Genomic DNA, 26,957 nt, shown 5'->3' on the forward strand with positions numbered 1-26,957 from the left:
AGCACTCGCCTTCTCTTTCTTTCTTTCTTTCTTTCTTCCTGGCTCCGCCTCACAGCTAGCAGCCGCTTGTTCCTTTCCCGCTGGGAAGCCAGAACCAGGAGGCAGGCCGGGTGTGGCTTGTTGGTCTAGGAGCATGATTCTTGCTTTGGGAGCAAGAGGTCCCGGGTGCGGGTCCCGGACAAGCCCTTGCCACTTCCCGCTGAGCTGTGGCCTTCTTGCCCTTTTTCTCTCGAGCTGCTGCTGGCTGACGGTCTGAATTGAGAGGCGGCTTGAGCAGGGAGCTGGAAGGTGGGCACGGGGGCACGGCAAGCTGGTTGCCGAGGCATGGCTGGAGGAGGCGCGGCGGGAAGTGGTCGGCTGTGGTCCCCCATTGGATTCAATGGGGTGACCTGGTGGCCGGAATTCCTCCCGGCCGCCCGCTGTCCCCCAACGGGGGGGACGGCGCTCTCCGGCACGAGCCCCGGTGGCAGGGCTTAATGGCTCAGCTCTAGCGGAGGCGGTGGGGGGAGGTGCTTTCTAGTGGGCACCTGAAGGCAGGGGAGGGGCCGAAGGGTCGGCCGGGGGAGGAGGCGGAGGCTGGGAGGCGGCCGGAGCCCATCTGCCCGCCGGGCAGAGGCAGACGCTGCTGCCCCGAGGCCCGCGGCGGAGCCGCCAGCTCAGCTGGAAAACTGCAGCCGCGCACGAGGCCCCCGGCTCTCGGGGGACAGCCCCCGTACCCCCCCCCGGGCATGGCGCACTCGGAGCGCCGTTCGGGATGGGAGACGCTTTACAGCCTGCTTGATCTCGGGCCAGAAGCTTGAGGACGAGCAGCCAGGCCAAAGGCGGCCCGGTGCTCTCGGGGCGGCAGAGGCCCAGCGCCGAGCTCCCGGACGAGGCCCGGCCAACGAGCGTGCTTGCCGGTGTCCCGGGCCTACTTTGGCCGGCCTTTTCCTCCCCACGTGCGTGCTGTGCCGTGCCGCGGCGTGGCGTGCGAGCCAGGTCAGGCCGCGAATGAGCTTTCTTTCTTGCTCTCGCAGCGGGATGGACCGCCCCGGGAGGCCAGCTTGGAAAGCTGCCCGGAGGCGTGGGCCTTTTGCGCTTTGTGCCTCCGGCTGCCTGCTCTTTCCGCCAAATTAGTGAGGCTGCCAGGAGCCAGCTTGTCCCCAGGTCTGGCTTGTTGGTCTAGGGGTATGATTCTCGCTTAGGGTGCGAGAGGTCCCGGGTTCAACTCCCGGACAAGCCCTGGTCCTCTCCTGCTTGGGGCCGGCCCGTGCGCTCAGCTGTGGCTCTCCTCTTTCTTACTTCAGCCCTGCGGATAGGTCACGGGGCCCCCTCTTTGGCGGGAGCAGCGCCCCAACCCATCTTCCCGCTGGGTGCCCTGCTCGCCCATTCACGTTACGCTACTCGTGTGCCCGTGTCCTTGTGGTACTCCAAGATGCCGGCGTTGGCTCTGCGCCTCTCCTTCAAGCTCCAGCTCCGGGAGTCAGGCCCAGCCAACAGCGAGCCGGCCTCTGGCGGGAACGGCTACGCAGCGTAGTGGGCCCGTGGAGCAACATCCGCGCAACAACGAAGCACAGGGGAGGCACCCAGCTACCCTGAACGGTCGGTCTTTCCTGCCAAGCTGCCGCCTGGTTGGCGGGCCGAGGCGTCCGCCTCGAAAGGAGGACCGAGTCCTGCACGGACGGGGGGCTTTCTCACGCGACAGGGTCCATCTGGCCAATGGCTTTTCCACAGCCACAACAGTGGGCCCCCCTCCACGTGCTGAAGGTCACAGAAGGGGTCTGGCGGGCGCCTCCTCCCTTTGGTCTTCCGACCGGCTCCTGCCCTCAGGACCACGTCTGCTAGGAACTGACGGCTGTAGGGCTGGAAGGCCCGTCCCGGGAGAGGATGTCATCCAGGCGCCGGACTTCAGACGGCCGACGATTCCACCTCTGCTGCAAGCGTGCCCCGAGCACGACGCCATTGTTGCGGGGAACTGATTGCTTTAGCAAGGGGAGCACTCGCCTTCTCTTTCTTTCTCTCTCTCTTCCGGACTCCGCCTCACAGCTAGCAGCCGCTTGTTCCTTTCCCGCTGGGAAGCCAGAACCAGGAGGCAGGCCGGGCGTGGCTTGTTGGTCTAGGAGCATGATTCTTGCTTTGGGAGCAAGAGGTCCCGGGTGCGAGTCCCCGACAAGCCCTTGCCACTTCCCGCTGAGCTGTGGCCTTCTTGCCCTTTTTCTCTCGAGCTGCTGCTGGCTGACGGTCTGAATTGAGAGGCGTCTTGAGCAGGGAGCTGCAAGGTGGGCACGGGGGCACGGCAAGCTGGTTGCCGAGGCATGGCTGGAGGAGGCGCGGCGGGAAGTGCTCGGCTGTGGTCCCCCATTGGATTCAATGGGGTGACCTGGTGGCCGGAATTCCTCCCGGCCGCCCGCTGTCCCCCAACGGGGGGGACGGCGCTCTCCGGCACGAGCCCCGGTGGCAGGGCTTAATGGCTCAGCTCTAGCGGAGGCGGTGGGGGGAGGTGCTTTCTAGTGGGCACCCGAAGGCAGGGGAGGGGCCGAAGGGTCGGCCGGGGAGGAGGCGGAGGCTGGGAGGCGGCCGGAGCCCATCTGCCCGCCGGGCAGGGGCAGACGCTGCCGCCCCGAGGCCCGCGGCGGAGCCGCCAGCTCAGCTGGAAAACTGCAGCCGCGCACGAGGCCCCCGGCTCTCGGGGGACAGCCCCCGCCCCCCCCCCCCCGCGTGGCGCACTCGGAGCGCCGTTCGGGATGGGAGACGCTTTACAGCCTGCTTGATCTCGGGCCAGAAGCTTGAGGACGAGCAGCCAGGCCAAAGGCGGCCCGGTGCTCTCGGGGCAGCAGAGGCCCAGCGCCGAGCTCCCGGACGAGGCCCGGCCAACGAGCGTGCTTGCCGGTGTCCCGGGCCTACTTTGGCCGGCCTTTTCCTCCCCACGTGCGTGCTGTGCCGTGCCGCGGCGTGGCGTGCGAGCCAGGTCAGGCCGCGAATGAGCTTTCTTTCTTGCTCTCGCAGCGGGATGGACCGCCCCGGGAGGCCAGCTTGGAAAGGTGCCCGGAGGCGTGGGCCTTTTGCGCTTTGTGCCTCCGGCTGCCTGCTCTTTCCGCCAAATTCGTGAGGCCTGCCAGGAGCCAGCTTGTCCCCAGGTCTGGCTTGTTGGTCTAGGGGTATGATTCTCGCTTAGGGTGCGAGAGGTCCCGGGTTCAACTCCCGGACAAGCCCTGGTCCTCTCCTGCTTGGGGCCGGCCCGTGCGCTCGGCTGTGGCTCTCCTCTTTCTTACTTCAGCCCTGCGGATAGGTCACGGGGCCCCCTCTTTGGCGGGAGCAGCGCCCCAACCCATCTTCCCGCTGGGTGCCCCGCTCGCCCATTCACGTTACGCTACTCGTGTGCCCGTGTCCTTGTGGTACTCCAAGATGCCGGCGTTGGCTCTGCGCCTCTCCTTCAAGCTCCAGCTCCGGGAGTCAGGCCCAGCCAACAGCGAGCCGGCCTCTGGCGGGAACGGCTACGCAGCGTAGTGGGCCCGTGGAGCAACATCCGCGCAACAACGAAGCACAGGGGAGGCACCCAGCTACCCTGAACGGTCGGTCTTTCCTGCCAAGCTGCCGCCTGGTTGGCGGGCCGAGGCGTCTGCCTCGAAAGGAGGACCGAGTCCTGCACGGACGGGGGGCTTTCTCACGCGACAGGGTCCATCTGGCCAATGGCTTTTCCACAGCCACAACAGTGGGCCCCCCTCCACGTGCTGAAGGTCACAGAAGGGGTCTGGCGGGCGCCTCCTCCCTTTGGTCTTCCGACCGGCTCCTGCCCTCAGGACCACGTCTGCTAGGAACTGACGGCTGTAGGGCTGGAAGGCCCGTCCCGGGAGAGGATGTCATCCAGGCGCCGGACTTCAGACGGCCGACGATTCCACCTCTGCTGCAAGCGTGCCCCGAGAACGACGCCATTGTTGCGGGGAACTGATTGCTTTAGCAAGGGGAGCACTCGCCTTCTCTTTCTTTCTTTCTCTCTCTCTTCCGGACTCCGCCTCACAGCTAGCAGCCGCTTGTTCCTTTCCCGCTGGGAAGCCAGAACCAGGAGGCAGGCCGGGCGTGGCTTGTTGGTCTAGGAGCATGATTCTTGCTTTGGGAGCAAGAGGTCCCGGGTGCGAGTCCCGGACAAGCCCTTGCCACTTCCCGCTGAGCTGTGGCCTTCTTGCCCTTTTTCTCTCGAGCTGCTGCTGGCTGACGGTCTGAATTGAGAGGCGTCTTGAGCAGGGAGCTGGAAGGTGGGCACGGGGGCACGGCAAGCTGGTTGCCGAGGCATGGCTGGAGGAGGCGCGGCGGGAAGTGGTCGGCTGTGGTCCCCCATTGGATTCAATGGGGTGACCTGGTGGCCGGAATTCCTCCCGGCCGCCCGCTGTCCCCCAACGGGGGGGACGGCGCTCTCCGGCACGAGCCCCGGTGGCAGGGCTTAATGGCTCAGCTCTAGCGGAGGCGGTGGGGGGAGGTGCTTTCTAGTGGGCACCTGAAGGCAGGGGAGGGGCCGAAGGGTCGGCCGGGGGGGGGGGGGGGGGGGGGGAGGAGGCGGAGGCTGGGAGGCGGCCGGAGCCCATCTGCCCGCCGGGCAGGGGCAGACGCTGCCGCCCCGAGGCCCGCGGCGGAGCCGCCAGCTCAGCTGGAAAACTGCAGCCGCGCACGAGGCCCCCGGCTCTCGGGGGACAGCCCCCGCCCCCCCCCCGTGCGTGGCGCACTCGGAGCGCCGTTCGGGATGGGAGACGCTTTACAGCCTGCTTGATCTCGGGCCAGAAGCTTGAGGACGAGCAGCCAGGCCAAAGGCGGCCCGGTGCTCTCGGGGCGGCAGAGGCCCAGCGCCGAGCTCCCGGACGAGGCCCGGCCAACGAGCGTGCTTGCCGGTGTCCCGGGCCTACTTTGGCCGGCCTTTTCCTCCCCACGTGCGTGCTGTGCCGTGCCGCGGCGTGGCGTGCGAGCCAGGTCAGGCCGCGAATGAGCTTTCTTTCTTGCTCTCGCAGCGGGATGGACCGCCCCGGGAGGCCAGCTTGGAAAGGTGCCCGGAGGCGTGGGCCTTTTGCGCTTTGTGCCTCCGGCTGCCTGCTCTTTCCGCCAAATTCGTGAGGCCTGCCAGGAGCCAGCTTGCCCCCAGGTCTGGCTTGTTGGTCTAGGGGTATGATTCTCGCTTAGGGTGCGAGAGGTCCCGGGTTCAACTCCCGGACAAGCCCTGGTCCTCTCCTGCTTGGGGCCGGCCCGTGCGCTCGGCTGTGGCTCTCCTCTTTCTTACTTCAGCCCTGCGGATAGGTCACGGGGCCCCCTCTTTGGCGGGAGCAGCGCCCCAACCCATCTTCCCGCTGGGTGCCCCGCTCGCCCATTCACGTTACGCTACTCGTGTGCCCGTGTCCTTGTGGTACTCCAAGATGCCGGCGTTGGCTCTGCGCCTCTCCTTCAAGCTCCAGCTCCGGGAGTCAGGCCCAGCCAACAGCGAGCCGGCCTCTGGCGGGAACGGCTACGCAGCGTAGTGGGCCCGTGGAGCAACATCCGCGCAACAACGAAGCACAGGGGAGGCACCCAGCTACCCTGAACGGTCGGTCTTTCCTGCCAAGCTGCCGCCTGGTTGGCGGGCCGAGGCGTCTGCCTCGAAAGGAGGACCGAGTCCTGCACGGACGGGGGGCTTTCTCACGCGACAGGGTCCATCTGGCCAATGGCTTTTCCACAGCCACAACAGTGGGCCCCCCTCCACGTGCTGAAGGTCACAGAAGGGGTCTGGCGGGCGCCTCCTCCCTTTGGTCTTCCGACCGGCTCCTGCCCTCAGGACCACGTCTGCTAGGAACTGACGGCTGTAGGGCTGGAAGGCCCGTCCCGGGAGAGGATGTCATCCAGGCGCCGGACTTCAGACGGCCGACGATTCCACCTCTGCTGCAAGCGTGCCCCGAGCACGACGCCATTGTTGCGGGGAACTGATTGCTTTAGCAAGGGGAGCACTCGCCTTCTCTTTCTTTCTTTCTCTCTCTCTTCCGGACTCCGCCTCACAGCTAGCAGCCGCTTGTTCCTTTCCCGCTGGGAAGCCAGAACCAGGAGGCAGGCCGGGCGTGGCTTGTTGGTCTAGGAGCATGATTCTTGCTTTGGGAGCAAGAGGTCCCGGGTGCGAGTCCCGGACAAGCCCTTGCCGCTTCCCGCTGAGCTGTGGCCTTCTTGCCCTTTTTCTCTCGAGCTGCTGCTGGCTGACGGTCTGAATTGAGAGGCGTCTTGAGCAGGGAGCTGGAAGGTGGGCACGGGGGCACGGCAAGCTGGTTGCCGAGGCATGGCTGGAGGAGGCGCGGCGGGAAGTGGTCGGCTGTGGTCCCCCATTGGATTCAATGGGGTGACCTGGTGGCCGGAATTCCTCCCGGCCGCCCGCTGTCCCCCAACGGGGGGGACGGCGCTCTCCGGCACGAGCCCCGGTGGCAGGGCTTAATGGCTCAGCTCTAGCGGAGGCGGTGGGGGGAGGTGCTTTCTAGTGGGCACCTGAAGGCAGGGGAGGGGCCGAAGGGTCGGCCGGGGGAGGAGGCGGAGGCTGGGAGGCGGCCGGAGCCCATCTGCCCGCCGGGCAGGGGCAGACGCTGCCGCCCCGAGGCCCGCGGCGGAGCCGCCAGCTCAGCTGGAAAACTGCAGCCGCGCACGAGGCCCCCGGCTCTCGGGGGACAGCACCCGCCGGGCGTGGCGCACTCGGAGCGCCGTTCGGGATGGGAGACGCTTTACAGCCTGCTTGATCTCGGGCCAGAAGCTTGAGGACGAGCAGCCAGGCCAAAGGCGGCCCGGTGCTCTCGGGGCGGCAGAGGCCCAGCGCCGAGCTCCCGGACGAGGCCCGGCCAACGAGCGTGCTTGCCGGTGTCCCGGGCCTACTTTGGCCGGCCTTTTCCTCCCCACGTGCGTGCTGTGCCGTGCCGCGGCGTGGCGTGCGAGCCAGGTCAGGCCGCGAATGAGCTTTCTTTCTTGCTCTCGCAGCGGGATGGACCGCCCCGGGAGGCCAGCTTGGAAAGGTGCCCGGAGGCGTGGGCCTTTTGCGCTTTGTGCCTCCGGCTGCCTGCTCTTTCCGCCAAATTCGTGAGGCTGCCAGGAGCCAGCTTGCCCCCAGGTCTGGCTTGTTGGTCTAGGGGTATGATTCTCGCTTAGGGTGCGAGAGGTCCCGGGTTCAACTCCCGGACAAGCCCTGGTCCTCTCCTGCTTGGGGCCGGCCCGTGCGCTCGGCTGTGGCTCTCCTCTTTCTTACTTCAGCCCTGCGGATAGGTCACGGGGCCCCCTCTTTGGCGGGAGCAGCGCCCCAACCCATCTTCCCGCTGGGTGCCCCGCTCGCCCATTCACGTTACGCTACTCGTGTGCCCGTGTCCTTGTGGTACTCCAAGATGCCGGCGTTGGCTCTGCGCCTCTCCTTCAAGCTCCAGCTCCGGGAGTCAGGCCCAGCCAACAGCGAGCCGGCCTCTGGCGGGAACGGCTACGCAGCGTAGTGGGCCCGTGGAGCAACATCCGCGCAACAACGAAGCACAGGGGAGGCACCCAGCTACCCTGAACGGTCGGTCTTTCCTGCCAAGCTGCCGCCTGGTTGGCGGGCCGAGGCGTCTGCCTCGAAAGGAGGACCGAGTCCTGCACGGACGGGGGGCTTTCTCACGCGACAGGGTCCATCTGGCCAATGGCTTTTCCACAGCCACAACAGTGGGCCCCCCTCCACGTGCTGAAGGTCACAGAAGGGGTCTGGCGGGCGCCTCCTCCCTTTGGTCTTCCGACCGGCTCCTGCCCTCAGGACCACGTCTGCTAGGAACTGACGGCTGTAGGGCTGGAAGGCCCGTCCCGGGAGAGGATGTCATCCAGGCGCCGGACTTCAGACGGCCGACGATTCCACCTCTGCTGCAAGCGTGCCCCGAGCACGACGCCATTGTTGCGGGGAACTGATTGCTTTAGCAAGGGGAGCACTCGCCTTCTCTTTCTTTCTTTCTCGCTCTCTTCCGGACTCCGCCTCACAGCTAGCAGCCGCTTGTTCCTTTCCCGCTGGGAAGCCAGAACCAGGAGGCAGGCCGGGCGTGGCTTGTTGGTCTAGGAGCATGATTCTTGCTTTGGGAGCAAGAGGTCCCGGGTGCGAGTCCCGGACAAGCCCTTGCCGCTTCCCGCTGAGCTGTGGCCTTCTTGCCCTTTTTCTCTCGAGCTGCTGCTGGCTGACGGTCTGAATTGAGAGGCGTCTTGAGCAGGGAGCTGGAAGGTGGGCACGGGGGCACGGCAAGCTGGTTGCCGAGGCATGGCTGGAGGAGGCGCGGCGGGAAGTGGTCGGCTGTGGTCCCCCATTGGATTCAATGGGGTGACCTGGTGGCCGGAATTCCTCCCGGCCGCCCGCTGTCCCCCAACGGGGGGGACGGCGCTCTCCGGCACGAGCCCCGGTGGCAGGGCTTAATGGCTCAGCTCTAGCGGAGGCGGTGGGGGGAGGTGCTTTCTAGTGGGCACCCGAAGGCAGGGGAGGGGCCGAAGGGTCGGCCGGGGGAGGAGGCGGAGGCTGGGAGGCGGCCGGAGCCCATCTGCCCGCCGGGCAGGGGCAGACGCTGCCGCCCCGAGGCCCGCGGCGGAGCCGCCAGCTCAGCTGGAAAACTGCAGCCGCGCACGAGGCCCCCGGCTCTCGGGGGACAGCCCCCGCCCCCCCCCCGTGCGTGGCGCACTCGGAGCGCCGTTCGGGAGGGGAGACGCTTTACAGCCTGCTTGATCTCGGGCCAGAAGCTTGAGGACGAGCAGCCAGGCCAAAGGCGGCCCGGTGCTCTCGGGGCGGCAGAGGCCCAGCGCCGAGCTCCCGGACGAGGCCCGGCCAACGAGCGTGCTTGCCGGTGTCCCGGGCCTACTTTGGCCGGCCTTTTCCTCCCCACGTGCGTGCTGTGCCGTGCCGCGGCGTGGCGTGCGAGCCAGGTCAGGCCGCGAATGAGCTTTCTTTCTTGCTCTCGCAGCGGGATGGACCGCCCCGGGAGGCCAGCTTGGAAAGGTGCCCGGAGGCGTGGGCCTTTTGCGCTTTGTGCCTCCGGCTGCCTGCTCTTTCCGCCAAATTCGTGAGGCTGCCAGGAGCCAGCTTGCCCCCAGGTCTGGCTTGTTGGTCTAGGGGTATGATTCTCGCTTAGGGTGCGAGAGGTCCCGGGTTCAACTCCCGGACAAGCCCTGGTCCTCTCCTGCTTGGGGCCGGCCCGTGCGCTCGGCTGTGGCTCTCCTCTTTCTTACTTCAGCCCTGCGGATAGGTCACGGGGCCCCCTCTTTGGCGGGAGCAGCGCCCCAACCCATCTTCCCGCTGGGTGCCCCGCTCGCCCATTCACGTTACGCTACTCGTGTGCCCGTGTCCTTGTGGTACTCCAAGATGCCGGCGTTGGCTCTGCGCCTCTCCTTCAAGCTCCAGCTCCGGGAGTCAGGCCCAGCCAACAGCGAGCCGGCCTCTGGCGGGAACGGCTACGCAGCGTAGTGGGCCCGTGGAGCAACATCCGCGCAACAACGAAGCACAGGGGAGGCACCCAGCTACCCTGAACGGTCGGTCTTTCCTGCCAAGCTGCCGCCTGGTTGGCGGGCCGAGGCGTCTGCCTCGAAAGGAGGACCGAGTCCTGCACGGACGGGGGGCTTTCTCACGCGACAGGGTCCATCTGGCCAATGGCTTTTCCACAGCCACAACAGTGGGCCCCCCTCCACGTGCTGAAGGTCACAGAAGGGGTCTGGCGGGCGCCTCCTCCCTTTGGTCTTCCGACCGGCTCCTGCCCTCAGGACCACGTCTGCTAGGAACTGACGGCTGTAGGGCTGGAAGGCCCGTCCCGGGAGAGGATGTCATCCAGGCGCCGGACTTCAGACGGCCGACGATTCCACCTCTGCTGCAAGCGTGCCCCGAGCACGACGCCATTGTTGCGGGGAACTGATTGCTTTAGCAAGGGGAGCACTCGCCTTCTCTTTCTTTCTCTCTCTCTTCCGGACTCCGCCTCACAGCTAGCAGCCGCTTGTTCCTTTCCCGCTGGGAAGCCAGAACCAGGAGGCAGGCCGGGCGTGGCTTGTTGGTCTAGGAGCATGATTCTTGCTTTGGGAGCAAGAGGTCCCGGGTGCGAGTCCCGGACAAGCCCTTGCCGCTTCCCGCTGAGCTGTGGCCTTCTTGCCCTTTTTCTCTCGAGCTGCTGCTGGCTGACGGTCTGAATTGAGAGGCGTCTTGAGCAGGGAGCTGGAAGGTGGGCACGGGGGCACGGCAAGCTGGTTGCCGAGGCATGGCTGGAGGAGGCGCGGCGGGAAGTGGTCGGCTGTGGTCCCCCATTGGATTCAATGGGGTGACCTGGTGGCCGGAATTCCTCCCGGCCGCCCGCTGTCCCCCAACGGGGGGGACGGCGCTCTCCGGCACGAGCCCCGGTGGCAGGGCTTAATGGCTCAGCTCTAGCGGAGGCGGTGGGGGGAGGTGCTTTCTAGTGGGCACCCGAAGGCAGGGGAGGGGCCGAAGGGTCGGCCGGGGGAGGAGGCGGAGGCTGGGAGGCGGCCGGAGCCCATCTGCCCGCCGGGCAGGGGCAGACGCTGCCGCCCCGAGGCCCGCGGCGGAGCCGCCAGCTCAGCTGGAAAACTGCAGCCGCGCACGAGGCCCCCGGCTCTCGGGGGACAGCCCCCGCCCCCTCCCCCGCGTGGCGCACTCGGAGCGCCTTTCGGGAGGGGAGACGCTTTACAGCCTGCTTGATCTCGGGCCAGAAGCTTGAGGACGAGCAGCCAGGCCAAAGGCGGCCCGGTGCTCTCGGGGCGGCAGAGGCCCAGCGCCGAGCTCCCGGACGAGGCCCGGCCAACGAGCGTGCTTGCCGGTGTCCCGGGCCTACTTTGGCCGGCCTTTTCCTCCCCACTTGCGTGCTGTGCTGTGCCGTGCCGCGGCGTGGCGTGCGAGCCAGGTCAGGCCGCGAATGAGCTTTCTTTCTTGCTCTCGCAGCGGGATGGACCGCCCCGGGAGGCCAGCTTGGAAAGGTGCCCGGAGGCGTGGGCCTTTTGCGCTTTGTGCCTCCGGCTGCCTGCTCTTTCCGCCAAATTCGTGAGGCTGCCAGGAGCCAGCTTGCCCCCAGGTCTGGCTTGTTGGTCTAGGGGTATGATTCTCGCTTAGGGTGCGAGAGGTCCCGGGTTCAACTCCCGGACAAGCCCTGGTCCTCTCCTGCTTGGGGCCGGCCCGTGCGCTCGGCTGTGGCTCTCCTCTTTCTTACTTCAGCCCTGCGGATAGGTCACGGGGCCCCCTCTTTGGCGGGAGCAGCGCCCCAACCCATCTTCCCGCTGGGTGCCCCGCTCGCCCATTCACGTTACGCTACTCGTGTGCCCGTGTCCTTGTGGTACTCCAAGATGCCGGCGTTGGCTCTGCGCCTCTCCTTCAAGCTCCAGCTCCGGGAGTCAGGCCCAGCCAACAGCGAGCCGGCCTCTGGCGGGAACGGCTACGCAGCGTAGTGGGCCCGTGGAGCAACATCCGCGCAACAACGAAGCACAGGGGAGGCACCCAGCTACCCTGAACGGTCGGTCTTTCCTGCCAAGCTGCCGCCTGGTTGGCGGGCCGAGGCGTCTGCCTCGAAAGGAGGACCGAGTCCTGCACGGACGGGGGGCTTTCTCACGCGACAGGGTCCATCTGGCCAATGGCTTTTCCACAGCCACAACAGTGGGCCCCCCTCCACGTGCTGAAGGTCACAGAAGGGGTCTGGCGGGCGCCTCCTCCCTTTGGTCTTCCGACCGGCTCCTGCCCTCAGGACCACGTCTGCTAGGAACTGACGGCTGTAGGGCTGGAAGGCCCGTCCCGGGAGAGGATGTCATCCAGGCGCCGGACTTCAGACGGCCGACGATTCCACCTCTGCTGCAAGCGTGCCCCGAGCACGACGCCATTGTTGCGGGGAACTGATTGCTTTAGCAAGGGGAGCACTCGCCTTCTCTTTCTTTCTTTCTTTCTCTCTTCCGGACTCCGCCTCACAGCTAGCAGCCGCTTGTTCCTTTCCCGCTGGGAAGCCAGAACCAGGAGGCAGGCCGGGCGTGGCTTGTTGGTCTAGGAGCATGATTCTTGCTTTGGGAGCAAGAGGTCCCGGGTGCGAGTCCCGGACAAGCCCTTGCCGCTTCCCGCTGAGCTGTGGCCTTCTTGCCCTTTTTCTCTCGAGCTGCTGCTGGCTGACGGTCTGAATTGAGAGGCGTCTTGAGCAGGGAGCTGGAAGGTGGGCACGGGGGCACGGCAAGCTGGTTGCCGAGGCATGGCTGGAGGAGGCGCGGCGGGAAGTGGTCGGCTGTGGTCCCCCATTGGATTCAATGGGGTGACCTGGTGGCCGGAATTCCTCCCGGCCGCCCGCTGTCCCCCAACGGGGGGGACGGCGCTCTCCGGCACGAGCCCCGGTGGCAGGGCTTAATGGCTCAGCTCTAGCGGAGGCGGTGGGGGGAGGTGCTTTCTAGTGGGCACCTGAAGGCAGGGGAGGGGCCGAAGGGTCGGCCGGGGGAGGAGGCGGAGGCTGGGAGGCGGCCGGAGCCCATCTGCCCGCCGGGCAGGGGCAGACGCTGCCGCCCCGAGGCCCGCGGCGGAGCCGCCAGCTCAGCTGGAAAACTGCAGCCGCGCACGAGGCCCCCGGCTCTCGGGGGACAGCCCCCGCCCCCCCCCCGTGCGTGGCGCACTCGGAGCGCCGTTCGGGATGGGAGACGCTTTACAGCCTGCTTGATCTCGGGCCAGAAGCTTGAGGACGAGCAGCCAGGCCAAAGGCGGCCCGGTGCTCTCGGGGCGGCAGAGGCCCAGCGCCGAGCTCCCGGACGAGGCCCGGCCAACGAGCGTGCTTGCCGGTGTCCCGGGCCTACTTTGGCCGGCCTTTTCCTCCCCACGTGCGTGCTGTGCCGTGCCGCGGCGTGGCGTGCGAGCCAGGTCAGGCCGCGAATGAGCTTTCTTTCTTGCTCTCGCAGCGGGATGGACCGCCCCGGGAGGCCAGCTTGGAAAGGTGCCCGGAGGCGTGGGCCTTTTGCGCTTTGTGCCTCCGGCTGCCTGCTCTTTCCGTCAAAGTCGTGAGGCCTGCCAGGAGCCAGCTTGCCCCCAGGTCTGGCTTGTTGGTCTAGGGGTATGATTCTCGCTTAGGGTGCGAGAGGTCCCGGGTTCAACTCCCGGACAAGCCCTGGTCCTCTCCTGCTTGGGGCCGGCCCGTGCGCTCGGCTGTGGCTCTCCTCTTTCTTACTTCAGCCCTGCGGATAGGTCACGGGGCCCCCTCTTTGGCGGGAGCAGCGCCCCAACCCATCTTCCCGCTGGGTGCCCCGCTCGCCCATTCACGTTACGCTACTCGTGTGCCCGTGTCCTTGTGGTACTCCAAGATGCCGGCGTTGGCTCTGCGCCTCTCCTTCAAGCTCCAGCTCCGGGAGTCAGGCCCAGCCAACAGCGAGCCGGCCTCTGGCGGGAACGGCTACGCAGCGTAGTGGGCCCGTGGAGCAACATCCGCGCAACAACGAAGCACAGGGGAGGCACCCAGCTACCCTGAACGGTCGGTCTTTCCTGCCAAGCTGCCGCCTGGTTGGCGGGCCGAGGCGTCTGCCTCGAAAGGAGGACCGAGTCCTGCACGGACGGGGGGCTTTCTCACGCGACAGGGTCCATCTGGCCAATGGCTTTTCCACAGCCACAACAGTGGGCCCCCCTCCACGTGCTGAAGGTCACAGAAGGGGTCTGGCGGGCGCCTCCTCCCTTTGGTCTTCCGACCGGCTCCTGCCCTCAGGACCACGTCTGCTAGGAACTGACGGCTGTAGGGCTGGAAGGCCCGTCCCGGGAGAGGATGTCATCCAGGCGCCGGACTTCAGACGGCCGACGATTCCACCTCTGCTGCAAGCGTGCCCCGAGCACGACGCCATTGTTGCGGGGAACTGATTGCTTTAGCAAGGGGAGCACTCGCCTTCTCTTTCTTTCTTTCTCTCTCTCTTCCGGACTCCGCCTCACAGCTAGCAGCCGCTTGTTCCTTTCCCGCTGGGAAGCCAGAACCAGGAGGCAGGCCGGGCGTGGCTTGTTGGTCTAGGAGCATGATTCTTGCTTTGGGAGCAAGAGGTCCCGGGTGCGAGTCCCGGACAAGCCCTTGCCGCTTCCCGCTGAGCTGTGGCCTTCTTGCCCTTTTTCTCTCGAGCTGCTGCTGGCTGACGGTCTGAATTGAGAGGCGTCTTGAGCAGGGAGCTGGAAGGTGGGCACGGGGGCACGGCAAGCTGGTTGCCGAGGCATGGCTGGAGGAGGCGCGGCGGGAAGTGGTCGGCTGTGGTCCCCCATTGGATTCACTGGGGTGACCTGGTGGCTGGAATTCCTCCCGGCCGCCCGCTGTCCCCCAACGGGGGGGACGGCGCTCTCCGGCACGAGCCCCGGTGGCAGGGCTTAATGGCTCAGCTCTAGCGGAGGCGGTGGGGGGAGGTGCTTTCTAGTGGGCACCTGAAGGCAGGGGAGGGGCCGAAGGGTCGGCCAGGGGAGGAGGCGGAGGCTGGGAGGCGGCCGGAGCCCATCTGCCCGCCGGGCAGGGGCAGACGCTGCCGCCCCGAGGCCCGCGGCGGAGCCGCCAGCTCAGCTGGAAAACTGCAGCCGCGCACGAGGCCCCCGGCTCTCGGGGGACAGCACCCGCCGGGCGTGGCGCACTCGGAGCGCCGTTCGGGATGGGAGACGCTTTACAGCCTGCTTGATCTCGGGCCAGAAGCTTGAGGACGAGCAGCCAGGCCAAAGGCGGCCCGGTGCTCTCGGGGCGGCAGAGGCCCAGCGCCGAGCTCCCGGACGAGGCCCGGCCAACGAGCGTGCTTGCCGGTGTCCCGGGCCTACTTTGGCCGGCCTTTTCCTCCCCACGTGCGTGCTGTGCCGTGCCGCGGCGTGGCGTGCGAGCCAGGTCAGGCCGCGAATGAGCTTTCTTTCTTGCTCTCGCAGCGGGATGGACCGCCCCGGGAGGCCAGCTTGGAAAGGTGCCCGGAGGCGTGGGCCTTTTGTGCTTTGTGCCTCCGGCTGCCTGCTCTTTCCGCCAAATTCGTGAGGCTGCCATGAGCCAGCTTGCCCCCAGGTCTGGCTTGTTGGTCTAGGGGTATGATTCTCGCTTAGGGTGCGAGAGGTCCCGGGTTCAACTCCCGGACAAGCCCTGGTCCTCTCCTGCTTGGGGCCGGCCCGTGCGCTCGGCTGTGGCTCTCCTCTTTCTTACTTCAGCCCTGCGGATAGGTCACGGGGCCCCCTCTTTGGCGGGAGCAGCGCCCCAACCCATCTTCCCGCTGGGTGCCCCGCTCGCCCATTCACGTTACGCTACTCGTGTGCCCGTGTCCTTGTGGTACTCCAAGATGCCGGCGTTGGCTCTGCGCCTCTCCTTCAAGCTCCAGCTCCGGGAGTCAGGCCCAGCCAACAGCGAGCCGGCCTCTGGCGGGAACGGCTACGCAGCGTAGTGGGCCCGTGGAGCAACATCCGCGCAACAACGAAGCACAGGGGAGGCACCCAGCTACCCTGAACGGTCGGTCTTTCCTGCCAAGCTGCCGCCTGGTTGGCGGGCCGAGGCGTCTGCCTCGAAAGGAGGACCGAGTCCTGCACGGACGGGGGGCTTTCTCACGCGACAGGGTCCATCTGGCCAATGGCTTTTCCACAGCCACAACAGTGGGCCCCCCTCCACGTGCTGAAGGTCACAGAAGGGGTCTGGCGGGCGCCTCCTCCCTTTGGTCTTCCGACCGGCTCCTGCCCTCAGGACCACGTCTGCTAGGAACTGACGGCTGTAGGGCTGGAAGGCCCGTCCCGGGAGAGGATGTCATCCAGGCGCCGGACTTCAGACGGCCGACGATTCCACCTCTGCTGCAAGCGTGCCCCGAGCACGACGCCATTGTTGCGGGGAACTGATTGCTTTAGCAAGGGGAGCACTCGCCTTCTCTTTCTTTCTTTCTCGCTCTCTTCCGGACTCCGCCTCACAGCTAGCAGCCGCTTGTTCCTTTCCCGCTGGGAAGCCAGAACCAGGAGGCAGGCCGGGCGTGGCTTGTTGGTCTAGGAGCATGATTCTTGCTTTGGGAGCAAGAGGTCCCGGGTGCGAGTCCCGGGCAAGCCCTTGCTGCTTCCCGCTGAGCTGTGGCCTTCTTGCCCTTTTTCTCTCGAGCTGCTGCTGGCTGACGGTCTGAATTGAGAGGCGTCTTGAGCAGGGAGCTGGAAGGTGGGCACGGGGGCACGGCAAGCTGGTTGCCGAGGCATGGCTGGAGGAGGCGCGGCGGGAAGTGGTCGGCTGTGGTCCCCCATTGGATTCAATGGGGTGACCTGGTGGCCGGAATTCCTCCCGGCCGCCCGCTGTCCCCCAACGGGGGGGACGGCGCTCTCCGGCACGAGCCCCGGTGGCAGGGCTTAATGGCTCAGCTCTAGCGGAGGCGGTGGGGGGAGGTGCTTTCTAGTGGGCACCTGAAGGCAGGGGAGGGGCCGAAGGGTCGGCCGGGGGAGGAGGCGGAGGCTGGGAGGCGGCCGGAGCCCATCTGCCCGCCGGGCAGGGGCAGACGCTGCCGCCCCGAGGCCCGCGGCGGAGCCGCCAGCTCAGCTGGAAAACTGCAGCCGCGCACGAGGCCCCGGCTCTCGGGGGACAGCCCCCCCCCCCCCCCGTGCGTGGCGCACTCGGAGCGCCGTTCGGGAGGGGAGACGCTTTACAGCCTGCTTGATCTCGGGCCAGAAGCTTGAGGACGAGCAGCCAGGCCAAAGGCGGCCCGGTGCTCTCGGGGCGGCAGAGGCCCAGCGCCGAGCTCCCGGACGAGGCCCGGCCAACGAGCGTGCTTGCCGGTGTCCCGGGCCTACTTTGGCCGGCCTTTTCCTCCCCACGTGCGTGCTGTGCCGTGCCGCGGCGTGGCGTGCGAGCCAGGTCAGGCCGCGAATGAGCTTTCTTTCTTGCTCTCGCAGCGGGATGGACCGCCCCGGGAGGCCAGCTTGGAAAGGTGCCCGGAGGCGTGGGCCTTTTGCGCTTTGTGCCTCCGGCTGCCTGCTCTTTCCGCCAAATTCGTGAGGCTGCCAGGAGCCAGCTTGCCCCCAGGTCTGGCTTGTTGGTCTAGGGGTATGATTCTCGCTTAGGGTGCGAGAGGTCCCGGGTTCAACTCCAGGACAAGCCCTGGTCCTCTCCTGCTTGGGGCCGGCCCGTGCGCTCGGCTGTGGCTCTCCTCTTTCTTACTTCAGCCCTGCGGATAGGTCACGGGGCCCCCTCTTTGGCGGGAGCAGCGCCCCAACCCATCTTCCCGCTGGGTGCCCCGCTCGCCCATTCACGTTACGCTACTCGTGTGCCCGTGTCCTTGTGGTACTCCAAGATGCCGGCGTTGGCTCTGCGCCTCTCCTTCAAGCTCCAGCTCCGGGAGTCAGGCCCAGCCAACAGCGAGCCGGCCTCTGGCGGGAACGGCTACGCAGCGTAGTGGGCCCGTGGAGCAACATCCGCGCAACAACGAAGCACAGGGGAGGCACCCAGCTACCCTGAACGGTCGGTCTTTCCTGCCAAGCTGCCGCCTGGTTGGCGGGCCGAGGCGTCCGCCTCGAAAGGAGGACCGAGTCCTGCACGGACGGGGGGCTTTCTCACGCGACAGGGTCCATCTGGCCAATGGCTTTTCCACAGCCACAACAGTGGGCCCCCCTCCACGTGCTGAAGGTCACAGAAGGGGTCTGGCGGGCGCCTCCTCCCTTTGGTCTTCCGACCGGCTCCTGCCCTCAGGACCACGTCTGCTAGGAACTGACGGCTGTAGGGCTGGAAGGCCCGTCCCGGGAGAGGATGTCATCCAGGCGCCGGACTTCAGACGGCCGACGATTCCACCTCTGCTGCAAGCGTGCCCCGAGCACGACGCCATTGTTGCGGGGAACTGATTGCTTTAGCAAGGGGAGCACTCGCCTTCTCTTTCTTTCTTTCTTTCTCTCTTCCGGACTCCGCCTCACAGCTAGCAGCCGCTTGTTCCTTTCCCGCTGGGAAGCGAGACCCAGGAGGCAGGCCGGGCGTGGCTTGTTGGTCTAGGAGCATGATTCTTGCTTTGGGAGCAAGAGGTCCCGGGTGCGAGTCCCGGACAAGCCCTTGCCGCTTCCCGCTGAGCTGTGGCCTTCTTGCCCTTTTTCTCTCGAGCTGCTGCTGGCTGACGGTCTGAATTGAGAGGCGTCTTGAGCAGGGAGCTGGAAGGTGGGCACGGGGGCACGGCAAGCTGGTTGCCGAGGCATGGCTGGAGGAGGCGCGGCGGGAAGTGGTCGGCTGTGGTCCCCCATTGGATTCAATGGGGTGACCTGGTGGCCGGAATTCCTCCCGGCCGCCCGCTGTCCCCCAACGGGGGGGACGGCGCTCTCCGGCACGAGCCCCGGTGGCAGGGCTTAATGGCTCAGCTCTAGCGGAGGCGGTGGGGGGAGGTGCTTTCTAGTGGGCACCTGAAGGCAGGGGAGGGGCCGAAGGGTCGGCCGGGGGAGGAGGCGGAGGCTGGGAGGCGGCCGGAGCCCATCTGCCCGCCGGGCAGGGGCAGACGCTGCCGCCCCGAGGCCCGCGGCGGAGCCGCCAGCTCAGCTGGAAAACTGCAGCCGCGCACGAGGCCCCCGGCTCTCGGGGGACAGCCCCCGCCCCCTCCCCCGCGTGGCGCACTCGGAGCGCCTTTCGGGAGGGGAGACGCTTTACAGCCTGCTTGATCTCGGGCCAGAAGCTTGAGGACGAGCAGCCAGGCCAAAGGCGGCCCGGTGCTCTCGGGGCGGCAGAGGCCCAGCGCCGAGCTCCCGGACGAGGCCCGGCCAACGAGCGTGCTTGCCGGTGTCCCGGGCCTACTTTGGCCGGCCTTTTCCTCCCCACTTGCGTGCTGTGCTGTGCCGTGCCGCGGCGTGGCGTGCGAGCCAGGTCAGGCCGCGAATGAGCTTTCTTTCTTGCTCTCGCAGCGGGATGGACCGCCCCGGAAGGCCAGTTTGGAAAGGTGCCCGGAGGCGTGGGCCTTTTGCGCTTTGTGCCTCCGGCTGCCTGCTCTTTCCGCCAAATTCGTGAGGCTGCCAGGAGCCAGCTTGCCCCCAGGTCTGGCTTGTTGGTCTAGGGGTATGATTCTCGCTTAGGGTGCGAGAGGTTCCGGGTTCAACTCCCGGACAAGCCCTGGTCCTCTCCTGCTTGGGGCCGGCCCGTGCGCTCGGCTGTGGCTCTCCTCTTTCTTACTTCAGCCCTGCGGATAGGTCACGGGGCCCCCTCTTTGGCGGGAGCAGCGCCCCAACCCATCTTCCCGCTGGGTGCCCCGCTCGCCCATTCACGTTACGCTACTCGTGTGCCCGTGACCTTGTGGTACTCCAAGATGCCGGCGTTGGCTCTGCGCCTCTCCTTCAAGCTCCAGCTCCGGGAGTCAGGCCCAGCCAACAGCGAGCCGGCCTCTGGCGGGAACGGCTACGCAGCGTAGTGGGCCCGTGGAGCAACATCCGCGCAACAACGAAGCACAGGGGAGGCACCCAGCTACCCTGAACGGTCGGTCTTTCCTGCCAAGCTGCCGCCTGGTTGGCGGGCCGAGGCGTCTGCCTCGAAAGGAGGACCGAGTCCTGCACGGACGGGGGGCTTTCTCACGCGACAGGGTCCATCTGGCCAATGGCTTTTCCACAGCCACAACAGTGGGCCCCCCTCCACGTGCTGAAGGTCACAGAAGGGGTCTGGCGGGCGCCTCCTCCCTTTGGTCTTCCGACCGGCTCCTGCCCTCAGGACCACGTCTGCTAGGAACTGACGGCTGTAGGGCTGGAAGGCCCGTCCCGGGAGAGGATGTCATCCAGGCGCCGGACTTCAGACGGCCGACGATTCCACCTCTGCTGCAAGCATGCCCCGAGCACGACGCCATTGTTGCGGGGAAAAGATTACTTTAGCAAGGGGAGCACTCGCCTTCTCTTTCTTTCTTTCTTTCTCTCTTCCGGACTCCGCCTCACAGCTAGCAGCCGCTTGTTCCTTTCCCGCTGGGAAGCCAGAACCAGGAGGCAGGCCGGGCGTGGCTTGTTGGTCTAGGAGCATGATTCTTGCTTTGGGAGCAAGAGGTCCCGGGTGCGAGTCCCGGACAAGCCCTTGCCGCTTCCCGCTGAGCTGTGGCCTTCTTGCCCTTTTTCTCTCGAGCTGCTGCTGGCTGACGGTCTGTATTGAGAGGCGTCTTGAGCAGGGAGCTGGAAGGTGGGCACGGGGGCACGGCAAGCTGGTTGCCGAGGCATGGCTGGAGGAGGCGCGGCGGGAAGTGGTCGGCTGTGGTCCCCCATTGGATTCAATGGGGTGACCTGGTGGCCGGAATTCCTCCCGGCCGCCCGCTGTCCCCCAACGGGGGGGACGGCGCTCTCCGGCACGAGCCCCGGTGGCAGGGCTTAATGGCTCAGCTCTAGCGGAGGCGGTGGGGGGAGGTGCTTTCTAGTGGGCACCTGAAGGCAGGGGAGGGGCCGAAGGGTCGGCCGGGGAGGAGGCGGAGGCTGGGAGGCGGCCGGAGCCCATCTGCCCGCCGGGCAGGGGCAGACGCTGCCGCCCCGAGGCCCGCGGCGGAGCCGCCAGCTCAGCTGGAAAACTGCAGCCGCGCACGAGGCCCCCGGCTCTCGGGGGACAGCCCCCGCCCCCCCCCCCGTGCGTGGCGCACTCGGTGCGCCGTTCGGGATGGGAGACGCTTTACAGCCTGCTTGATCTCGGGCCAGAAGCTTGAGGACGAGCAGCCAGGCCAAAGGCGGCCCGGTGCTCTCGGGGCGGCAGAGGCCCAGCGCCGAGCTCCCGGACGAGGCCCGGCCAACGAGCGTGCTTGCCGGTGTCCCGGGCCTACTTTGGCCGGCCTTTTCCTCCCCACGTGCGTGCTGTGCCGTGCCGCGGCGTGCGAGCCAGGTCAGGCCGCGAATGAGCTTTCTTTCTTGCTCTCGCAGCGGGATGGAGCGCCCCGGGAGGCCAGCTTGGAAAGGTGCCCGGAGGCGTGGGCCTTTTGCGCTTTGTGCCTCCGGCTGCCTGCTCTTTCCGCCAAATTCGTGAGGCTGCCAGGAGCCAGCTTGCCCCCAGGTCTGTCTTGTTGGTCTAGGGGTATGATTCTCGCTTAGGGTGCGAGAGGTCCCGGGTTCAACTCCCGGACAAGCCCTGCTCCTCTCCTGCTTGGGGCCGGCCCGTGCGCTCGGCTGTGGCTCTCCTCTTTCTTACTTCAGCCCTGCGGATAGGTCACGGGGCCCCCTCTTTGGCGGGAGCAGCGCCCCAACCCATCTTCCCGCTGGGTGCCCCGCTCGCCCATTCACGTTACACTACTCGTGTGCCCGTGTCCTTGTGGTACTCCAAGATGCCGGCGTTGGCTCTGCGCCTCTCCTTCAAGCTCCAGCTGCGGGAGTCAGGCCCAGCCAACAGCGAGCCGGCCTCTGGCGGGAACGGCTACGCAGCGTAGTGGGCCCGTGGAGCAACATCCGCGCAACAACGAAGCACAGGGGAGGCACCCAGCTACCCTGAACGGTCGGTCTTTCCTGCCAAGCTGCCGCCTGGTTGGCGGGCCGAGGCGTCTGCCTCGAAAGGAGGACCGAGTCCTGCACGGACGGGGGGCTTTCTCACGCGACAGGGTCCATCTGGCCAATGGCTTTTCCACAGCCACAACAGTGGGCCCCCCTCCACGTGCTGAAGGTCACAGAAGGGGTCTGGCGGGCGCCTCCTCCCTTTGGTCTTTCGACCGGCTCCTGCCCTCAGGACCACGTCTGCTAGGAACTGACGGCTGTGGAGCTGGAAGGCCCGTCCCGGGAGAGGATGTCATCCAGGCGCCGGACTTCAGACGGCCGACGATTCCACCTCTGCTGCAAGCGTGCCCCGAGCACGACGCCATTGTTGCGGGGAACTGATTGCTTTAGCAAGGGGAGCACTCGCCTTCTCTTTCTTTCTTTCTTTCTCTCTTCCAGACTCCGCCTCACAGCTAGCAGCCGCTTGTTCCTTTCCCGCTGGGAAGCCAGAACCAGGAGGCAGGCCGGGCGTGGCTTGTTGGTCTAGGAGCATGATTCTTGCTTTGGGAACAAGAGGTCCCGGGTGCGAGTCCCGGACAAGCCCTTGCCCCTCCCGCTCATCTGCCGCCTTCTTGCCCCTTTTTCTCTCGAGCTGCTGCTGGCTGACGGTCTGAATTGAGAGGCGGCTTGAGCAGGGAGCCGGAAGGTGGGCACGGGGGCACGGCAAGCTGGTTGCCGAGGCATGGCTGGAGGAGGTGCGGCGGGAAGTGGTCGGCTGTGGGCCCCCATTGAATTCAATGGGGTGACCTGGTGGCCGGAATTCCTCCCGGCCGCCCGCTGTCCCCCAACGGGGGGGACGGCGCTCTCCGGCACGAGCCCCGGTGGCAGGGCTTAATGGCTCAGCTCTAGCGGAGGCGGTGGGGGGAGGTGCTTTCTAGTGGGCACCTGCAGGCAGGGGAGGGGCCGAAGGGTCGGCCGGGGGAGGAGGCGGAGTTTGGGAGGCGGCCGGAGCCCATCTGCCCGCCGGGCAGGGGCAGACGCTGCCGCCCCGAGGCCCGCGGCGGAGCCGCCAGCTCAGCTGGAAAACTGCAGCCGCGCACGAGGCCCCCGGCTCTCGGGGGACAGCCCCCGCCCCCCCCCCGCGTGGCGCACTCGGAGCGCCATTCGGGAGGGGAGACGCTTCACAGCCTGCTTGATCTCGGGCCAGAAGCTTGAGGGCGAGCAGCCAGGCCAAAGGCGGCCCGGTGCTCTCGGGGCGGCAGAGGCCCAGCGCCGAGCTCCCGGACGAGGCCCGGCCAACGAGCGTGCTTGCCGGTGTCCCGGGCCTACTTTGGCCGGCCTTTTCCTCCCCACTTGCGTGCCGTGCCGTGCCGTGCCGTGGCGTGGCGTGGCGTGCGAGCCAGGTCAGGCCGCGAATGAGCTTTCTTTCTTGCTCTCGCAGCGGGATGGAGCGCCCCGGGAGGCCAGCTTGGAAAGGTGCCCGGAGGCGTGGGCCTTTTGCGCTTTGTGCCTCCGGCTGCCTGCTCTTTCCGTCAAAGTCGTGAGGCCTGCCAGGCGCCAGCTTGCCCCAGGTCTGGCTTGTTGGTCTAGGGGTATGATTCTCGCTTAGGGTGCGAGAGGTCCCGGGTTCAACTCCCGGACAAGCCCTGGTCCTCTCCTGCTTGGGGCCGTCCCTCGTGCTTGCCTGTGGCTCTCCTCTTTCTTTCTTCAGCCCTGCGGATAGGTCACGGGGCCCCCTCTTTGGCGGGAGCAGCGCCCCAACCCATCTTCCCGCTGGGTGCCCCGCTCGCCCATTCACGTTACGCTACCCGTGTCCTTGTGGTACTCCAAGATGCCGGCGTTGGCTCTGCGCCTCTCCTTCAAGCTCCAGCTCCGGGAGTCAGGCCCAGCCAACAGCGAGCCGGCCTCTGGCGGGAACGGCTACGCAGCGTAGTGGGCCCGTGGAGCAACATCCGCGCAACAACGAAGCACAGGGGAGGCACCCAGCTACCCTGAACGGTCGGTCTTTCCTGCCAAGCTGCCGCCTGGTTGGCGGGCCGAGGCGTCTGCCTCGAAAGGAGGACCGAGTCCTGCACGGACGGGGGGCTTTCTCACGCGACAGGGTCCATCTGGCCCATGGCCTTTCCACAGCCACAACAGTGGGCCCCCCTCCACGTGCTGAAGGTCACAGAAGGGGTCTGGCGGGCGCCTCCTCCCTTTGGTCTTCCGACCGGCTCCTGCCCTCAGGACCACGTCTGCTAGGAACTGACGGCTGTGGAGCTGGAAGGCCCGTCCCGGGAGAGGATGCCATCCAGGCGCCGGACTTCAGACGGCCGACGATTCCACCTCTGCTGCAAGCGTGCCCCGAGAACGACGCCATTGTTGCGCGGAACTGATTGCTTTAGCAAGGGGAGCACTCGCCTTCTCTTTCTTTCTCTCTCTCTTCCGGACTCCGCCTCACAGCTAGCAGCCGCTTGTTCCTTTCCCGCTGGGAAGCGAGGACCAGGAGGCAGGCCGGGCGTGGCTTGTTGGTCTAGGAGCATGGTTCTTGCTTTGGGAGCAAGAGGTCCCGGGTGCGAGTCCCGGACAAGCCCTTGCCCTTCCCGCTCAGCTGCGGCCTTCTTGCCCCTTTTTCTCTCGAGCTGCTGCTGGCTGACGGTCTGAATTGAGAGGCGGCTTGAGCAGGGAGCCGGAAGGTGGGCACGGGGGCACGGCAAGCTGGTTGCCGAGGCATGGCTGGAGGAGGCGCGGCGGGAAGTGGTCGGCTGTGGGCCCCCATTGGATTCAATGGGGTGACCTGGTGGCCGGAATTCCTCCCGGCCGCCCGCTGTCCCCCAACGGGGGGGACGGCGCTCTCCGGCACGAGCCCCGGTGGCAGGGCTTAATGGCTCAGCTCTAGCGGAGGCGGCGGGGGGAGGTGCTTTCTAGTGGGCACCTGCAGGCAGGGGAGGGGCCGAAGGGTCGGCCGGGGGAGGAGGCGGAGTTTGGGAGGCGGCCGGAGCCCATCTGCCCGCCGGGCAGGGGCAGACGCTGCCGCCCCGAGGCCCGCGGCGGAGCCGCCAGCTCAGCTGGAAAACTGCAGCCGCGCACGAGGCCCCCGGCTCTCGGGGGGCAGCCCCCGCCCCCCCCCCCCGCGTGGCGCACTCGGAGCGCCTTTCGGGAGGGGAGACGCTTCACAGCCTGCTTGATCTCGGGCCAGAAGCTTGAGGGCGAGCAGCCAGGCCAAAGGCGGCCCGGTGCTCTCGGGGCGGCAGAGGCCCAGCGCCGAGCTCCCGGACGAGGCCCGGCCAACGAGCGTGCTTGCCGGTGTCCCGGGCCTACTTTGGCCTGCCTTTTCCTCCCCACGTGCGTGCTGTGCCGTGCCGCGGCGTGGCGTGCGAGCCAGGTCAGGCCGCGAATGAGCTTTCTTTCTTGCTCTCGCAGCGGGATGGAGCGCCCCGGGAGGCCAGCTTGGAAAGGTGCCCGGAGGCGTGGGCCTTTTGCGCTTTGTGCCTCCGGCTGCCTGCTCTTTCCGTCAAAGTCGTGAGGCCTGCCAGGCGCCAGCTTGCCCCAGGTCTGGCTTGTTGGTCTAGGGGTATGATTCTCGCTTAGGGTGCGAGAGGTCCCGGGTTCAACTCCCGGACAAGCCCTGGTCCTCTCCTGCTTGGGGCCGTCCCTCGTGCTTGCCTGTGGCTCTCCTCTTTCTTACTTCAGCCCTGCGGATAGGTCACGGGGCCCCCTCTTTGGCGGGAGCAGCGCCCCAACCCATCTTCCCGCTCGCCCATTCACGTTACGCTACCCGTGTCCTTGTGGTACTCCAAGATGCCGGCGTTGGCTCTGCGCCTCTCCTTCAAGCTCCAGCTCTGGGAGTCAGGCCCAGCCAACAGCGAGCCGGCCTCTGGCGGGAACGGCTACGCAGCGTAGTGGGCCCGTGGAGCAACATCCGCGCAACAACGAAGCACAGGGGAGGCACCCAGCTACCCTGAACGGTCGGTCTTTCCTGCCAAGCTGCCGCCTGGTTGGCGGGCCGAGGCGTCTGCCTCGAAAGGAGGACCGAGTCCTGCACGGACGGGGGGCTTTCTCACGCGACAGGGTCCATCTGGCCCATGGCCTTTCCACAGCCACAACAGTGGGCCCCCCTCCACGTGCTGAAGGTCACAGAAGGGGTCTGGCGGGCGCCTCCTCCCTTTGGTCTTCCAACCGGCTCCTGCCCTCAGGACCACGTCTGCTAGGAACTGACGGCTGTGGAGCTGGAAGGCCCGTCCCGGGAGAGGATGCCATCCAGGCGCCGGACTTCAGACGGCCGACGATTCCACCTCTGCTACAAGCGTGCCCCGAGAACGACGCCATTGTTGCGCGGAACTGATTGCTTTAGCAAGGGGAGCACTCGCCTTCTCTTTCTTTCTCTCTTGCGGACTCCGCCTCACAGCTAGCAGCCGCTTGTTCCTTTCCCGCTGGGAAGCGGGAACCAGGAGGCAGTCTGGGCGTGGCTTGTTGGTCTAGGAGCATGATTCTTGCTTTGGGAGCAAGAGGTCCCGGGTGCGAGTCCCGGACTTGCCCTTCCCGCTCAGCTGCGGCCTTCTTGCCCCTTTTTCTCTCGAGCTGCTGCTGGCTGTCGGTCTGAATTGAGAGGCGGATTGAGCAGGGAGCCGGAAGGTGGGCACGGGGGCACGGCAAGCTGGTTGCCGAGGCATGGCTGGAGGAGGCGCGGCGGGAAGTGGTCGGCTGTGGGCCCCCATTGGATTCAATGGGGTGACCTGGTGGCCGGAATTCCTCCCGGCCGCCCGCTGTCCCCCAACGGGGGGGACGGCGCTCTCCGGCACGAGCCCCGGTGGCAGGGCTTAATGGCTCAGCTCTAGCGGAGGCGGCTGGGGGAGGTGCTTTCTAGTGGGCACCTGCAGGCAGGGGAGGGGCCGAAGGGTCGGCCGGGGGAGGAGGCGGAGTTTGGGAGGCGGCCGGAGCCCATCTGCCCGCCGGGCAGGGGCAGGGGCAGACGCTGCCGCTCCGAGGCCCGCGGCGGAGCCGCCAGCTCAGCTGGAAAACTGCAGCCGCGCACGAGGCCCCCGGCTCTCGGGGGACAGCCCCCGCCACCCCCCCCGCCTGGCGTGGCGCACTCGGAGCGCCGTTCAGGATGGGAGACGCTTTACAGCCTGCTTGATCTCGGGCCAGAAGCTTGAGGACGAGCAGCCAGGCCAAAGGCGGCCCGGTGCTCTCGGGGCGGCAGAGGCCCAGCGCCGAGCTCCCGGACGAGGCCCGGCCAACGAGCGTGCTTGCCGGTGTCCCGGGCCTACTTTGGCCGGCCTTTTCCTCCCCACGTGCGTGCTGTGCTGTGCCGCGGCGTGGCGTGCGAGCCAGGTCAGGCCGCGAATGAGCTTTCTTTCTTGCTCTTGCAGCGGGATGGACCGCCCCGGGAGGCCAGCTTGGAAAGGTGCCCGGAGGCGTGGGCCTTTTGCGCTTTGTGCCTCCGGCTGCCTGCTCTTTCCGCCAAATTCGTGATGCCTGCCAGGAGCCAGCTTGCCCCCAGGTCTGGCTTGTTGGTCTAGGGGCATGATTCTCGCTTAGGGTGCGAGAGGTCCCGGGTTCAACTCCCGGACAAGCCCTGGTTCTCTCCTGCTTGGGGCCGGCCCGCGCGCTCGGCTGTGGCTCTCCTCTTTCTTACTTCAGCCCTGCGGATAGGTCACGGGGCCCCCTCTTTGGCGGGAGCAGCGCCCCAACC

General features: G+C 67.1%; 14 non-coding genes across 14 annotated transcripts; all 14 read left to right on the plus strand.

Annotated features, from left to right (window-relative positions):
* The first annotated feature begins 1,150 nt into the window (after positions 1 to 1,150).
* Positions 1,151 to 1,222, plus strand: TRNAP-AGG (transfer RNA proline (anticodon AGG)). The gene has a single exon. It is a non-coding gene; the product is annotated as a tRNA-Pro (tRNA).
* Positions 1,223 to 3,120: 1,898 nt separating this feature from the next.
* Positions 3,121 to 3,192, plus strand: TRNAP-AGG (transfer RNA proline (anticodon AGG)). Its single transcript has one exon. It is a non-coding gene; the product is annotated as a tRNA-Pro (tRNA).
* A 1,919-nt stretch (positions 3,193 to 5,111) lies between these two features.
* TRNAP-AGG (transfer RNA proline (anticodon AGG)) lies at positions 5,112 to 5,183 on the plus strand. The gene has a single exon. It is a non-coding gene; the product is annotated as a tRNA-Pro (tRNA).
* Positions 5,184 to 7,076: 1,893 nt separating this feature from the next.
* TRNAP-AGG (transfer RNA proline (anticodon AGG)) lies at positions 7,077 to 7,148 on the plus strand. Its single transcript has one exon. It is a non-coding gene; the product is annotated as a tRNA-Pro (tRNA).
* A 1,901-nt stretch (positions 7,149 to 9,049) lies between these two features.
* On the plus strand, positions 9,050 to 9,121 carry TRNAP-AGG (transfer RNA proline (anticodon AGG)). Its single transcript has one exon. It is a non-coding gene; the product is annotated as a tRNA-Pro (tRNA).
* A 1,901-nt stretch (positions 9,122 to 11,022) lies between these two features.
* On the plus strand, positions 11,023 to 11,094 carry TRNAP-AGG (transfer RNA proline (anticodon AGG)). Its single transcript has one exon. It is a non-coding gene; the product is annotated as a tRNA-Pro (tRNA).
* Positions 11,095 to 12,996: 1,902 nt separating this feature from the next.
* Positions 12,997 to 13,068, plus strand: TRNAP-AGG (transfer RNA proline (anticodon AGG)). Its single transcript has one exon. It is a non-coding gene; the product is annotated as a tRNA-Pro (tRNA).
* A 1,893-nt stretch (positions 13,069 to 14,961) lies between these two features.
* Positions 14,962 to 15,033, plus strand: TRNAP-AGG (transfer RNA proline (anticodon AGG)). Its single transcript has one exon. It is a non-coding gene; the product is annotated as a tRNA-Pro (tRNA).
* Positions 15,034 to 16,932: 1,899 nt separating this feature from the next.
* On the plus strand, positions 16,933 to 17,004 carry TRNAP-AGG (transfer RNA proline (anticodon AGG)). The gene has a single exon. It is a non-coding gene; the product is annotated as a tRNA-Pro (tRNA).
* A 1,905-nt stretch (positions 17,005 to 18,909) lies between these two features.
* TRNAP-CGG (transfer RNA proline (anticodon CGG)) lies at positions 18,910 to 18,981 on the plus strand. Its single transcript has one exon. It is a non-coding gene; the product is annotated as a tRNA-Pro (tRNA).
* Positions 18,982 to 20,877: 1,896 nt separating this feature from the next.
* Positions 20,878 to 20,949, plus strand: TRNAP-AGG (transfer RNA proline (anticodon AGG)). The gene has a single exon. It is a non-coding gene; the product is annotated as a tRNA-Pro (tRNA).
* A 1,909-nt stretch (positions 20,950 to 22,858) lies between these two features.
* On the plus strand, positions 22,859 to 22,930 carry TRNAP-AGG (transfer RNA proline (anticodon AGG)). Its single transcript has one exon. It is a non-coding gene; the product is annotated as a tRNA-Pro (tRNA).
* A 1,889-nt stretch (positions 22,931 to 24,819) lies between these two features.
* On the plus strand, positions 24,820 to 24,891 carry TRNAP-AGG (transfer RNA proline (anticodon AGG)). Its single transcript has one exon. It is a non-coding gene; the product is annotated as a tRNA-Pro (tRNA).
* A 1,878-nt stretch (positions 24,892 to 26,769) lies between these two features.
* Positions 26,770 to 26,841, plus strand: TRNAP-AGG (transfer RNA proline (anticodon AGG)). The gene has a single exon. It is a non-coding gene; the product is annotated as a tRNA-Pro (tRNA).
* Positions 26,842 to 26,957: the final 116 nt, after the last annotated feature.

Source organism: Pelodiscus sinensis, chromosome 6, assembly GCF_052426305.1.
Source record: "Pelodiscus sinensis isolate ZL-2025 chromosome 6, ASM5242630v1, whole genome shotgun sequence".
Lineage (NCBI taxonomy): Eukaryota > Metazoa > Chordata > Testudines > Trionychidae > Pelodiscus > Pelodiscus sinensis.